Here is a 13,979-nt window from a genome sequence, read left to right as displayed (position 1 = left end):
CTGTGACTCGGGGTTTGGCCTTGCAGCCGTGGCTTGCAGGGAGCTGCAGTGTGGCCCAGCCCTGGCTGTGCCCGGCAGCGCTGGCCTGGGAGAAGGTGTCGGTGCCAGCTGGCCCAGGGAGCTGCAGCGTGTGGGGAACGAATCCCTGCTGGCCTCCTGCCCCAGGGGGACACTGCAGGGCCTCGTGGAGCCAAGGGGTCATTGAGATACTTCCTAACCAAGGGACCAGAATGAAAACTATGAGGCCCTATGAAAGTGATACTGAGATCAGCTGGATAGAAATTTTTAACACAGTTTGACTATTAGAAACTGTTCTGCCCATTGAGAGGGGCAATTTAAAGAACACAGATACCAATGGAAAGAATGGTCTTATTTTAGTATGAATATAAAGGCAAGACAAAAGTAAAATTATATATTCAAAAAAACTACACACTCTGATTTAGCAACAAACAAATGTTAATAAGGTAATGCCCCTAATCATTACTATACGAGAGAAAGGATAGGGATTGAGAAAGATGCATCACCAATTGCCTAAATAAGTTACCACTGTCCAGAGTCTGCAGTTGCTGGGGAGCCCCATTTCACAGCAAGGATCTGGAAAACCCTTCCCAGAAACTGGCAAAATCCTGCACTGTGCATCCACTCATAGGTGAGGTCTCCAAATTCACCCTGAAAATGGGTCCAGCTTTTACAGGCCCAAATCAGTAACTCCTCACAGAGTGGGCTATGACATCACAGAGAGGGTTATGTCAGGTCATTGATCAGTTATGGCATAATAGAGGGGACTTGTTTGACATAACAGAGAGGCTGTGTGACATCAGAGAGCAGGCTTTGACATCACAGTGCAGGCTGTGTGACATCACAGCAGGGCTGTGTGAGGTCACTGGGCTGGTCACTCTGCCCCAGCCCCACTCACATTTCCCCCCAGAGAAGTCTCCCCAGCTGCTCGTGCCCAGCAGGGTCCCCTGTCCCCCTGGGTCCCCCCTGCCCCCAGCACTGCAGCCTCCCCCAAGGATGTTCCACAAATCAACCCCCAGAGCCTGACACGGGGACAAGGGGCTGGGCTGTGTGACCAGGACATCAAGGACAGGGACTATCCAGGTCACTGTGGCCTGGGTTGGGTTCCCCAGGGCAGGAAAGATGTCTGGCAGCTGCAGCAGGGTTAGGGAAGGGCTCCAAGGTGGGGCTGGAGCCCTTGGGCTGTGAGGAGAGGCTGAGGGAGCTGGGCTTGTCCAGCCCCGAGCAGGGAAGGCTGAGGGGCTCCTGATCCCAGCCTGGCAGTGCCAGCCAGGAGGTGATGGAGAACACAGAGCCAGGCTCTTCACTGGGGACCTGGTGGGATAAAAAAGACAGTGGGTGGAAGGGGCAAGAGGGGAGGTTCAGGCAGGACAGTAGGAGATGAAATGAGTCAGGCTGGTTTCAGCATTTCCTCACCACCAAAAGCAGCCTGACCCCCTTCTCCATCCACCACTGACAGCTTTGCAAATGAGGAGTTGTTCAGGATGTTTTATCCCCACTTTGTGCAGAGCATCCTGATTCAACAACTGAACTGTGTTTATACCTATCACAGAATCATCTTTGTCTAAAATTGGTTTTGTACAGGAATCCCTTGTGAATGGTGGACATGTCAGATGTTGCTGGGCTGCTTCACATTGCTGAGGGAAGAGTTCCAATGTTTCTTAAATTTTATCAGGTTAACATATTTTATGTTGGCAATGAAGAGACATTTTCTGTGCCTCTGAGTCCCAGCAATTCTTGACCCAAAAGGACACAAACCTGGTGTGAGTTTTGGTTCCCACTCCAGTGGTGGCACTTGGACCTCCCTCCATACCCAGAGCAGAGCTGCCTTGTCCCAGAAAGTCCCTGGCAATGCAGGGATGAAGGGAACAGGACAGGCTGTGGGGATCAGGGGCAGGGCACAGCCAGGGATTTGGGGTGGTTGTGAGCCCAGGGCAGGAGCCGGCCCTTGGCCTTGCTGAACCTCATCCAATTGTCCTGGGCCCATGGCTGCAGCCTGTCCAGATCCCTCTGCAGAGCTTCCTGCCCTCCAGCACAGCCACACTCCCACCCAGCCTGGGCTCACTGGGAACTGACTGAGGGTGCCCTCAATGCCTCATCCAGATCATCCATCAAGAGATTTAACTGACCTGGCCCCAATCCTGAGCCCTGGGGACACCCCTGGATGTGACTCCATTCCTCAGCTGCTCTGAGTGCCAGGGGCTGGATGAGGGAAATGGTGGGGTGGGGGTAGGGACAAAGTCTGATTGATTGTCAGCCAAGAAGGGTCTTGATTTTCAGATCTATTCAGACTGCACTAGGAGGTCCTAGGGATAATGTCAACTGGGGATGGCGGATGTCAATCTATAAACAGGAAAAGAAAATGAAACAGGACAAAACAATTCTCTCTTCATTGTTTTCAATACAGTATATTCACTTTGAGTACACTTTTGAAATCTGTCTAATAAACCACAGAAGAATTAAAGACTGGAGTTATCCCCAGGAGCTTGTCTTGTTTGGGTGTTTTGAACAATTGTTAATGAGCCTTTGTCAAGGAATTTCTCAACTGAAGAGCTCAAAAAAGAAGAGGCCTCTGGAAAAGGAAAATTCATCAGCAACCTGCAAGTGGCTGAGGATCCATCCTGATCAGAGCAGCAATGAACAGAAATGGGCAGAGCTTTGTGGCTGCCCCAGCTCTGGGATGGGCCCTGGACCTGGAGCAGGAACAGCTCCTGAGGGCCACAAGGGCACAAGGGGCTGTTGTGCTGGCCTGGGCAGATGGGATGGCAGCAGGGGCTGCAGAGCTCTCAGGATCTCCTGCAGAGGAGAGCAGGGCACCCAGGGAGCCTCCTTTTCCTTTGGCCAGGCAGGTTCCCCCATGGCTGGGGCTGAGCCCTGTGTGAGCTGCAGCTGCTGCTGTGCCCTTGAGAGGGGCTGAGGTCGTGGGGCCCCTGCCCAGAGCAGCCTGGGCTGAGCAGAGCTGTGGGGCCAGAGCCGGCTGGGCTGTGCTGGGGAGAGGCCCTTGGTGCTGCACAGAGCTCAGGGCAGCTGGCAGAGCTGGCAGGGAGCTGGGCTGGGCTGAGAGAGCCTGGCACAGAAACCATCAGTGTCCATCTCAGCCTGGGGGAGCGTGCAGGGGCGGGACTCAGCCCAGGCCTTGTGGGGCAGGGCCAGCGCCTGGGGAAGGCATTGAAAACAGGCAAGTGGCCCAGAGAGGAGGCTGCTCCTCCTGGGGGCCCAGGACATTTGTCCCCAATGGCAGCCTCTGTCCCCAGGCGTTGGCAGCCCTGGCTGCTGGGCCCAGGTCTGGGGGCACTTTGGCTGTGGCCCAGCTCCATCCTCCTGCAGGGCTCAGGGCTGTTCCCGGCCATGGCCAGCCCTGCCCGGCCTCTCTGCTAGCCCAGAGCCCGGGGCAGGGCTGTCTGTGCAGGCCCACAGGGGCCACGGGCTGTGCAGGAGCTGGCAGAGGCTGCCCAGCAGGGAGGCCGTGGGGCACAGAGCCCCAAGGCTGCCGTGGGCACCACGGCACAGGGGCCGTTCCCACCCGCAGGGCTCCTGTCCTGCCCTGGGCCTGCACAGGGGCTGTGGCACCATGGCTGGGCCAGCGCGGCACAAAGGGGCCACGGAGCTGCTGCTGGGGAGGGACAGCAAGGCCAGGCACAGACAGGGAATTGCTGGGCACTGCCTGGGCTGGGCAAGGCTGGCTGTGGGAAGGGCAGAGCTCAGCTGGCCTTGGTGGCTGCAGGAAAAGTCCCGAGCCCAAAGAGCCTCCATGGCTGTGCTGGAGACCAAGGCTGGAGTAAGTAAATTGTGGCTGCTGCAGGATGGGGAGGGAGATTGAGTTCTTGCTGACACTGATGAGAGGCCTAGAAAGGCTTGGAGAGAAGAGAAGCTTCACAAGCCTAAAATGGGGGGATGTCACCAGTTGTAAAACCATCTCCACCTGTTGAGCACACACAATGCTTGTTCTTCAAAACCCACTGGCCAATGGAACTGCACACTGTCCATTGTGTAAGAAGTATTGGAAAGTGACCAGCTCCAGTTGTGCCAACTTTTAAAAGTGCCCTGGGCAGTCAGGTGTGACTCTGGCATCACCAAACACCAGGGACCACCAAAGAGACCCTCAGGACAGAAAAACACATCTGTGAAGGGAGGGGAGAATATGTTAATGATTTCAGGAAAATTATTATCCTATGTATGTTTATTCTGTCACAATCACTGAATATGTATATGAAACACAGTCTGTAAGCAGGAACTTTCCTGTACTCTGCATGCACAGCCTTGGGAGGAGCTCTTCCCCCTTGTGCATCTGGCTGAATAAAGAATGGCACTTTCTTTAAGCAGGTGTTTTTTTTTTTTTTTTTTTTTTTTTTTTTTTTTTTTTTTTTTTTTTGTTCTCATTTTTGGTATCAGTGTCACAATAGACCCTCCCTTCCATGGAGCCCTGCAGTGTCACAATGGCCCCTTGGTTCCATGAGGCCCTGCAGTGCCACACTGGCCCTTGGTTACACAAGACCTCACAGTGCCACAAGGATCTCCTTTGCTTTTACAAGGCCCTGAAGTGTCACAATGTCCCCTTGGTTCCTTGAGGCCTCTCAATGTCACAATGGATCACTTGGTTCCATTTGCCTCCCCTGTGTCACAACAGTTCCTTGATTCCAGGAGCCCTTGCAGTGCCACACTGCTCTCCTGGGTTCCAAGAGGCCCTGAAGTGTCACAATGACCCAGCCCAGCCCATTCTGGGTGAGCCCCAGGGCAGTGCCTGCTCTGGGCTGCTCCAGCACTGGGTGCACTCACCCCACAGCCCTGGCCCCCTTGAAGGGCTCAGCAGCTGCTGAGGGGCAGAGAGGGAGGTCAGCCTCCACATCAGCCCCAGGGCTGGAGCTCCCCAGGGCAGGGGAAATGGAGCTCAGGGACAGTGCACAACTCCTGCTCCTGGCTCCAGGAGATGCCCAGCACAGGCTGCCTCTGCCCACCCAGTGCCAGCCCCTCTCCCCACGCCAGCACAGCAGCCCTGGGCAGGGGAGAGAGGGGCCAGGCCAGAGCTGGCCCCTGCAGCAGCAGCAGCTTCCTCTGCATTCCTCCCTGCAGGCACAGAAACACTCCCTTGCTCTTCTCCCTGGACATCCCTTTCCCCAGCTGGGTGTGCCCTGGCTGCCTGGGCTGGCTTGTCCTGCTGCCCCAGCCCTGCTCCCCACAGGGCCCTGAGCTGGCTCTGCTGCTCGGGACACACCAGGTTCTGCTGCTGTCCATGGCCGGGGCTGCAGGGAAGCAGCAGCTCCAGGGGAAGGTGTCAGAAAGGCTCTGGGCACTGAGGCTGAAAGGGGCACCCCAGGGTGTGCAAGTTCTCTGTGTGGGAGCTGAGCCTGTGACCCCTTGAGCCCTCCCAAGAGCTGGGGCTGCACCTCCAGCTCCAGAGGAGATGGGACAGATGGGAGCAGAGACAAAGAATTCCTGCTGGATTCTTTATTGTGTTTGCTTCTACAGGTGTCCTGGATCCATACCACAATTAGAGGAGGTGTTTTGTGTCAGATAACACTGGTGGAATAATAGGAATATTTTTTAGCTGAAAATAATATTCAATGCATAATGCACAATAAGAAAAAGAGACACATATGATCAGAGAACGATCTGAATTTTTCAGAGGATGACAGATTAATTCATATTCCAGTAGTCAAACCCATTCAAATACTTTGCTCAGGGTTTTCTTGAGATCAGAAATGAACACCAGGGGCCAAAGGCAGCCAGAGCTCTCTGTCCTGGCAGCTTTTGTCTAGGAGAACCCTTGCATATAGGGAATTTTTAAGGGGGACTATCAATTTTGGCCATGGGATCTAGAAAGACAGATGGTTCATTTCCATCCCATTGTAACTCATACCTTTAATGGACATGTTATTTTAAAAGATTGACCTTATATACAGGTGCTACATGTGTATTACAATTTAGCCGTTACCATAACACTCACCCCAAGTTCCAAGATTCACTCCTTGTTTTACCTATCCCTGCACTCTTGAGCCAGATGTCTTCTACTTGTCTTACAACTGTCCTTGCTGGGAAAGCAGGCCCTGCATGCCTTGTACCTGAGCTAAAAGTTCACAGGCACAGTAAAATGGAATTAACCCTTTTTGGTATCAACCCCAAGGCTGTGTGTGGGCAGGCAGAGGCAGGCAGGAGGCAGAGCTGTCAGCAAAGGAAGGGCCCAGCCAGGTGGGGCAGCCGGGGGATGACTACAGCCTGCAGGGACAGAGGGCAGGGCATGGACACCGTAGGACAGCCTGGGCTGCACAGGGCACAGGGATGGGCAGCAGCTGCAAGGCCCTGACACAGCCAACTCCTGCAGCACTTGGGCCATGGCTGCTGGGCCTGGGCCTGAGCCATCAGCAGGAGACAAGTGACCCTTGCAGCCCTGGGGCCTCATTGCCTCCTTGGCCCTGCTCAGCAGCCTGGCAGGGGCCGCCCCATGGTCCTGCCCTTGGCATTGCACATCCCCACATCCCAGTGGCCTGGGAAGAGCCCTGAGCACTGAGGGAGGGACAGGATGTGCCTTGGCAGGGGCTGGGGCTCAGGCCTTGGCCCTTGGCATTCCTGAAACACATCCAGATTTGGTCAGCATCAGAGACCCCTTTGCCTTGTTTGTCCCCACCTGTCATCACTGCCTGCAGTGTTCTGCTCTAACTGGAACCTGGGAACACTTTCTCCGTTGAGTCTCTCTGTGGGTCCCATTAAAACGTCAAGAAAATTCAGTGTTTCAATTTAATTTTGAGTTCTTGAGAAGATTTTTTAACACTCTCTGAGGGACTGAGTCTGATGTAAACAACACCAAATCCACGGGAGGGTCATTAAAGTCCTTGTACTTTTCCTGTGCTGCTGAGCTGGGCTGGGCTCCTGGCACAGAGGCAGTTCCTGACAACCAAGAAAAGTTTCAGAAAGACATTTCTCCTGAGGAGAAATCCTCCTTCAGACAGGGTGTCTGTGTTATTTGAAATGTAGACTCAGATGAAAGTTTACAGTGGCATAACAACCTTTTCTGTTCCTTTCTCATTCATTGTTAACCCTCTGTTTTTTCTTTGTTTTGGTTTAGTTTTGCTCTTAACAGTGCAGAACATCATTCTCTTACATGGAATATCAGCTTTTGCACTTATGTCTATTGATATCTGTGTATATGGAACTTATGCCTGTAGAATATAAACTTTTAAATATGACACATATGTTTCATTAGCAAATAAACTCATTGATCTGAGTAAGTTTCCCCCAGACCCTCCAGGATCCCCAGGTGTCCCCTCAGCGCCCATTCGGACCCCCAGAAACTGTTCCCAGATCCCCTGAATGCTCCAACCCCACAGATTCCCGTTACGGGCACTGTTGGGAATTCATCTCGTACCATCCCCCGTGGCCTCGGAGCCCCTCATAACACAGTTCCACGCCTGAAGCTCCTGATGTGCCCCGCGCCCTAAAGAGCCTAGACAGAGCTCCCCAAGCTCCCCCCACGTGCTCCCGAACCGTTTACGTTCCTCCCGAGGACCTCAAGTCGCGGCTCGGACGCAGAAGTGTCCCCCAAGTGCCCTCCCGGACCCACAATCGCCCCGCTCGAGCCACTTCCGGGACTACAGCTCCCAGCATGCTCCGCGATGAACGGAAAACGATCTGCCAGCCGTAACTCCATCTCCCGTCATGCCCCGCACCCTAACCAGAGCCTCCGGAGCCGCGCCTCAAACTCCCGTGATGCTCCGCGGCCCCGTTAAACCGTGTTCTACCCGCGCCTACAACTCCCATCATCCCCCGCGCCCCAGAGAGTCCCCTCAGAGCTCCCCAAGTGCCCGCCCGGACCCCGAAGGGCCCCAGATTCCCCTCCCTGACCCCCAAGTGCCCCCCTGGACCCCCAAGTGTCCCCCTGGACCCCGAATTGTCCGACAGAATCCCTAAGTGCCCCTCCAAGTGCCCACCCGGCTCCCACAAATGTCCTCCAGACCCTCAAGTTCTCTCCAAATTCCCTCCCCAGACTCAAAACTGCCCTAAATGTGCCCCAGAAATGTCTCCATGAAATCCAAAGTGGCCCTTTTTTCGCTGTCGGAGTAAATGATTAAAAAGATGCAAAAAAAAAAAAAATACTAATTAGCATGAAGAGGAAGAAATCAATAGCCAGTCGTGATCAATTAATAAATGAAGGGAATTGTGTTGCTTAGAATTAATAGCCAAAATTTTTTTGGTTACTAAACTGTATAGTTTTTTAATATACATATTGAAAATAGGTAATAAAATACAGAGTGATATTATAAATAAGAAATATATGATTATAATATTATTGAAAAATTCAATTTTATTTATCAAGAAAAATTCACTCTTTTTTTAATGTGTTGGGATTTTAGTCCCAGGGTGGGCAATGTCAGACATGGTGACCTTGAGTGAGGAGCAGGTTGTCCAAACAGCAGGGTCAGAACACAAGGGGCTCATTCTTCTCTGTGCTCAGACCTCCTAAGGAAACATTCATCATTAAGTTGACTTGGGGAATGCTTCAGTCACCATTTCTAAGAATTGAAAAATTAAAAAAAATACACCCTTGATTAATAAAAAAATATAAAAAAATCATGACATGCAATTTGAAATCTTCCTCCTTAACAGAACTCCAAACTGACTCCAATCAGCTGCACAAGCCCTGGAAACTCAAAGACAATTGAAGGAAGACAAAGAGCTCCTCAGGGCTTTCTGTATTTTCATGAAGCCCATGCTGGATTTGGGGCTGAGTCCAGGAGCCCCAGGCACTGAGAGAAGGTTGAAGAAGCTGCTCAAGGAGTCATAAGCAAAACCCCAAGTCCCTTGGAGCCTCCCTGGGCCCCAGGGAGGGCAGGGAGTGCCAAAGACTCCCCAGGGACTGGTGAGAGCAGATCCTTGAGGGCAGGATTGCAGGGAGGCCAAGGCTGTGAGCAGGGAACTGCAATGCTGAGCAAGGCCTGGGCTGGTTGGAGGCAGCAGAAAGGCCAAGGGCTGAGCCCAGGGCTGGGACAGCAGGGCCTGTCCCTCGCGGGTGGCTCGGGGCTCTTGGTGGGGCACTGGGATGGCAGGGGCAGCAAGGACAAATGTCCTCAAGCTGCAAGCCCTGGCAGCCTCCTCAGGGAGGGGCCAGGCAGAAGCAAAGTGCAGGGGCAGCAAGGACAAATGTCATAAACCTGTGTGACACTCCAGATCCTCATGGAACCAAGGGCCAGTGTGACACAGCAGGGCCTCATGGAAACAAGAGGCCACTGTGAACCTGTGGTGCTGTAACACCCCAGAACACTGAAATTATGGGGGTAACCAAAGGATCCTTTAGTCAAGTTTGGTGCACAGGAGAAATGCCAACCAGATATTCCCAGGATGAACAGAATATTCTTATTTACAAGGGACTATCAAGGGTCAACAAATCCAACTCTGAAGTGAATGGCCCATAGAGGGATTGAACCCACAACCTCACTGATATCAGCACCATGCTTTAACCAACTGAGCTGAGAGGTCAAAACAACACAAAACTTTAGTGGCAAAACACAGAAAGTCAAGGAACTTTGGCAAAGCATTTAATAAAACATCCAATTCAACAAAAAATTCTTATTGTAGCAGTACCTTCATTTACTTAGCCTATTTGACCTGGAAACTTTAACCCTTAAAATGTTAAGTTCTAAAAAAACATTCCAGGTAAAAAGGATTAGAAGGAGAAAAAAAGAGAGATAGATAGACAGAAGAGATAAAGAAGGACATGCATACAGCTACCAACTCCATGGAGCCAGCATGGGTGAGACACAAACCCCAGGAGAAGGAGGGTCCACACCCTGGGCTGGGCTGATGTTCTGCCTTTTAAGCCCCTGGGCCTTTGTGTGGCCACTGTGACACTGCAGAACCAAGGAGAGCATTGCTGACAGTACAGAACCTCACAGAACCAAGGGGCCATGGGGACACTGTGGGGCCTCATGGAATCAAGGGGATCATTGTGAAACTCAGGGGCCCCATGGAACCAAGGGAACATGGAACAGGCCTGGCTGGTTTGGCCTCCTGGGGGCTGCTGGACAGGTCTGGCTGAGCCTGGCATGTTGAGGGCTGCTGCTCATCTGCCCCTGAAGCCCTGGGGCTCTGTGCTCTCCTTCCTTGTGGGGAAGAACTGTCCTTCTCCTCCAGGGGCCCATGGCCAAAACCAGGCTTCCTCCTCCTCATTTCCTTATATGCAAAGATTGTTCCCAGATGAAATCTGCCGGGAGAGACAGACCTGTCTAGTTTAGCCACCCGGGGTCCACCTTTCATCTGCCTTTGAAACACTGGGACCATGTGCTTTTCTTTCCTACAGGAAAAAAAGCACCTTTCATGTCCAGGTGCCCATGGCCAAATTTGAAAATCCACCTCCAGAATTCCCTATATCCAAGGATAGCTCCCAGACCAAAGCTGCCAGGAGAGACAAGTCTGGCTGGCCTTGGCTTCCAAAGAGCTGGTTCTCATCTGCTTTTGAAACACTGAGGCTCTGTGCTTTCCTTCCTAATGAAAAGAACTCTTCTTCCTGTGCAGGCAGTGTCAGCCAAACTGGAGACTCCACCTCCAAAATTCCCTATGTCCAAAGATTTCCCCAAAAAGTTGACAAAAAGACAAAAGGTGCCAGGGGAGACAAGTCTGGCTGGCCTGGTCTATTGGTGGCCACCTGTCATCTTCTTCCAAAACACTTGGATTTTGTGCTTTTCCTTCCTACAGATAAAACCATACATCTCCACCAGGCGCCCTTGGCCAAAACTGGGATTCCACCTCCTAAACTCTGCACATCCAAGGATTGCTCCCAAGTGAAAGTTGCCAGGAAAGACAGATCATGCTGCCCTCAGCCTCTTGGGGGGCTGCCTCTCACCTAATTTTGAAACACTGGGGCTCAGTGCTTTCCTTCCAGTGGAAAAGAACCGTCCGTCTCGTCAGGGTGTCCATAGTCAAAATTGAGATTCTTCTTCTCAAGTTCTGTATGTCCAAGAATTCCTCCCAGGCAAAAGCTGCCAGCACAAACAGGTCTGGCTGTCTTGGCTTCCCAGGATCCACCTCGCTCCTCTTCTGCCTTTGAAACACTTGGACTCTGTGCTTTCCTTCCAGTGGAAAAGAACCATCCTACTTATCAACACAGAAATGGCCAAATGTGGGATTCCACCTCCAAATCTCCCTATATCCGAGAGTTGCTTTCAGACAAAAGCTACCAGGACAGAGAGGTCTGGCTGGTCTGGGCTCTGGTGGCCTCCTTTCATGTGCCCCTGAAACATCAGTTTTCCATGCTTTCCTTCTTATGGAAAAGAACCATCCTTCTTTTCCATGTGTTAATATCCAAAACTGGTATTCCACCACTAAAATTCTCTATATACAAGAATTACTCCCAGACAAAATCTGCCAGCACCATCTAATCTGGCTGCCCTTGTCCTCTTGTGACTGCTGCTCATCTGACCCTGAAACACTGGGGCTTGGTTGTTTCCTTTCTATGGAGACCATTCTGACACGATGGGGACTCTGTGGAACCAATGGGCCACGGTCACACTGCAGGGTACCAGGGATCCCAGGGCCATTGGGACACCTCAGGGACTCATGGAACCAAGGGGATCACTGTGGCACTGCTGGGCTGCATGGTCCCAAGGGGCCAGTGTGAAGCAGCAGGGCTTTGTGGAACCAAGAGGCCATTGTTGCATTCCAGGGATTTGTGGAACCAAGAGGCCATTGTGATCCTGCAGGGCACCGTGGATCCATGGAGACCATTGTGGCATTGCAAGGCCCCCTGGAATCATGGAGACCATGGTGACACTGCAGGGCCCCACTGAACCAAAGGGCCATTGTGACCCTGCTGGGCCTCATGGAAGCAAAGGGGCCATTGTGACACCTCAGAAGCAAAGAGAACACTGTGACACTCTGGGGCCTCATGGAACCAAGGGAACATGGAACAGATCTGTCTGGTTTGGCCTCCCAGGGGCCACCTGACAGGTTCATCTCATCTTGGAATGCTGAGGGCTGCCACTCATCAGCCCCTGGAGCACTGGGGGCTCTGTGCTTTCCTTCCTATGGAAAAGAACCATTCCTATTTCCAAGTGCCCATGGCTGAAATTCATAACCCCTAAAAAGTTCCCTATATCCATGGGCTACTCGTGGCCAAAAGCTGCCAGGAGAGACAAGTCTGGCTCATCTTGGCCTCCCAAGGGCTGTCTCTGATCTACCACCAAACACTGGGGCTCAGTGCTTTCATCCAGTAGATTAAAACTGCCTTTCTCATCTAAGTGTCAATGGCGAAAACTGGGATTCTATGTCCAAACTTCTGTCTATCCAAGGATTCCTCCCAGACAAAAGCTGCCATTACAGACAGGCCTGTCTGGTCTTGGCCTCTAGTGATTTTCTTAGACTGTGAGCAGAATGTTTTCATTTCTCAACAACTTAGAAAAGGCCCAGAGATCTCCCAAGATGCAGTTTTGAATCTTCAACTACATGCCCACCATAGAGGAACAAAAGAGCTCAGTGCTCACAGGAATGGAGAATGAGGACAACAGAAGAAAGCCCTGGGAGGGATTGAAGGGTAGTTTCAGAGATGGTGGATCCTTTTGATATAGCAGAGAAGAGCCAGAGAAAGAAAGAATTAATGCCAAGGACACCTAGGAAGGTCCAGATTGGGAAAAAAAGGGAAAAGAATATCACTCCCAGGGCAGGACTCTGGTGCAACACATTCCCCTAGAATGAGTCTGGAGCAGCCCAAGGCTGTGTGTGGGCAGGCAGAGGCAGGCAGGAGGCAGAGCTGTCAGCAAAGGAAGGGCCCAGCCAGGTGGGGCAGCCGGGGGATGACTACAGCCTGCAGGGACAGAGGCGCAGGGCATGGACACTGTAGGACAGCCTGGGCTGCACAGGGCACAGGGATGGGCAGCAGCTGCAAGGCCCTGACACAGCCAACTCCTGCAGCACTTGGGCCATGGCTGCTGGGCCTGGGCCTGAGCCATCAGCAGGAGACAAGTGACCCTTGCAGCCCTGGGGCCTCATTGCCTCCTTGGCCCTGCTCAGCAGCCTGGCAGGGGCCGCCCCATGGTCCTGCCCTTGGCATTGCACATCCCCACATCCCAGTGGCCTGGGAAGAGCCCTGAGCACTGAGGGAGGGACAGGATGTGCCTTGGCAGGGGCTGGGGCTCAGGCCTTGGCCCTTGGCATTCCTGAAACACATTCAGATTTGGTCAGCTTCAGAAACACCTTTGCCTTGTTTGTCCCCACCTGTCATCACTGCCTGCAGTGTTCTGCTGTAACTGGAACCTGGGGACATTTTCTCAGTCGTGTCCCTCAGTGGGACCCATTAAAACTTCAAGAAATTTTGCATTTTTTAATCTGACTTTGAGTTCTTCAGAAGTTTTTTGAACACTCTCTCAGGGACTGAGTTGAATGTAAACAACACCAAAGCCCCAAGGGGCTCATTAAAGTCCTTGTGCTGTGTCTGTGCTGCTGAGCTGGGCTGGGCTCCTGGCACAGAGGCAGCTCCTGGCAATCAAGAAGAGCTTCAAAAAGACATTTCAGCTGAGGAGCAGCTCCTCTCCAAGCCCAGCAGGGCTGAGGACATTGCCTGCAGGTACCTGAGACGAGAGAGGCAGACAGAGGCTCAAAGCAGCTACAAGGACAATTCTGAGCTTCTTCATGGAGAAATCTTCACCACTTGTGACACAGTAAGTCTGTGGCTGCAGGGATCTCCTAAAGCTGACCCAGGACAGGACTGACAGCACTGTAAGGATGGCTCTGCTGCCCTTTCTGCTTTGGGGGAGGATGTGCTCCAGAGCGGGGCTGCCCTGGGCACCGTCAGAGGGACAGGGCAGGACGGCTCCTGCTGCCAGGGACGGCTGCAGGGGCTGAGGCTGGGGCTGCAGCCAGGGCTGCCCAGGGCTGTGGTGCAGAGTAGGTGCTGCAGCCCTGAGGGCTCTTAGCCAGGCTAGGGGATGTGCCACCTGCCAGGGGTAGCTCTCAGCCTGCCTGGGAGCTCCCCATGGACT

At 52.7% G+C, this 13,979-nt stretch overlaps 2 protein-coding genes across 2 annotated transcripts in view; both read left to right on the top strand.

Annotated features, from left to right (window-relative positions):
• LOC310920762 (olfactory receptor 14J1-like) overlaps positions 1-13,979 on the top strand; it is a gene marked incomplete at its 3' end in the record, with an annotated part of 1,005,486 nt that overhangs the window by 680,043 nt on the left and 311,464 nt on the right. The gene's annotated exons all lie outside the window — the stretch shown is intronic.
• LOC310920644 (olfactory receptor 14J1-like) overlaps positions 1-13,979 on the top strand; it is a gene marked incomplete at its 3' end in the record, with an annotated part of 52,654 nt that overhangs the window by 3,824 nt on the left and 34,851 nt on the right. The gene's annotated exons all lie outside the window — the stretch shown is intronic.

This window comes from Zosterops lateralis, assembly GCF_965231275.1.
Source record: "Zosterops lateralis genome assembly, chromosome: 31".
Classification (NCBI taxonomy): Eukaryota; Metazoa; Chordata; class Aves; order Passeriformes; family Zosteropidae; genus Zosterops; species Zosterops lateralis.
Note: the sequence above shows the minus strand (reverse complement) of the source record. Positions and strands in the feature narration are given on the sequence as shown.